Below are 1462 nucleotides of genomic sequence, written 5' to 3'. Positions count from 1 at the left end.
TGGATTTACCTTATCTGCCTAGTACCAATGTTCTTAGCACAAAATTACACTATGCTTTATCTTTACCATGGTGTCTACGGCATTAGTAGTGTTGGTCACTTGGTCATGTCCAGCTCTTTGTGATCCATGGACTGTTGCCAGCCAGGGTCCTCTGTGGATGGGATTTTCCAGGCAAGAATACTAGAGTGGGTTTCCATGTCCTCCTCCAGGGGATCTTCTCAACCAAGGAATCAAACCTGGGTCTCCTACATTGCACGCAGATTCTTTACCATCTGAGCTCCCCTATAGCATTAGTTCATATTAATTGTTATGAGCCATGTGTAGAAAATTTAACACATTGTTAATAGTTACTGCAACTATTATTTTAAGTCTGATTTTAGCCTTTGAATGTCCATGTGTCAAGATTTTAAAAAATTGTAAGTAGCTGAATCTCTTGCTTTTATTCTTTGTGTTTTATTTTCTGGCTCTATGCTTGAAAAGTTTTTACTTCTCTAGAGACTGGATTGTTATTCACTTCTCTTTTTTCCTCTAGTTTTTCTAAGATTTGATATTTTTTATATTTAATTCTTCAATCCATCTGGAATTGATTTCTCTGCATGATGTGAAGTAAGGGCCTAAAATTGATTTTTTCCCCTAAATTGCTACCCAGAGGTCCTGGCACCATTTGTTAAATAATCTTTCCTTTTCTCATTGATGTGTGATGTCTTCTTTATCACATATTAAATTCTCATACATCCTGGAATCTATTCTCAGGCTATCTATTTTGTTCCATTGATCTTTCTGTCCAGTCCCGTGCAAACATCACACTAGTCAAAAAGAACTTAAAAGAAAAAAAGAACTTTAAACATGCTTAGAATAAGAAGATATGCAAGTAAGAGATAGGCTGCCCATTTGAGGCCAGCTATAAAACTCTGATGTAACAGTGAGAAAATCATACTCTCCCCCCGCCCCCACTTTAAGTATGTTTCTTTCAGGGAAATATCTCATAGGATAGAAAAGGAAAATATTAGTCAACAGGGTATTAGAAGCTAAAAATGGGTGGAAAGTTATAGCAAAAAGATAATATTTCATTTACCTTTTCAAATGAGCATCAGTCTCTTCATCTATGTCAGGTACTGGTGTCTTCTATGGTTCAAGAATTGTGTCTGAACTTTAAATATGAATTTTATTTAATCTTGAGATAATTCCTTGGCAGGAATTGTTGTTATCCCCATTTTCTATGTCTCCAAAACTTCATGTTCAACTCTTTGTGACCCCATGGACTGAAGCCTGCCTCTGCTGTCCATGGGGATTCTCCATGGAAGAATACTGGAGTGGGTAGCCATGCCCTCCTCCAGGGGATCTTCCCAACCCAAGAATCAAACCCAGGTCTCCTGCACTGCAGGTGGATTCTTTACCATCTGAGCCACCAGGGAAACCCAAGAGTACTAGAGTGGGTAGCCAAGTCCTCCTCCAGGGGATC

The sequence above is a fragment of the Bison bison genome, unplaced genomic scaffold, assembly GCF_000754665.1.
Source record: "Bison bison bison isolate TAMUID 2011002044 unplaced genomic scaffold, Bison_UMD1.0 scf7180017863663, whole genome shotgun sequence".
In the NCBI taxonomy this organism is placed as follows: Eukaryota; Metazoa; Chordata; class Mammalia; order Artiodactyla; family Bovidae; genus Bison; species Bison bison.
Note: the sequence above shows the minus strand (reverse complement) of the source record.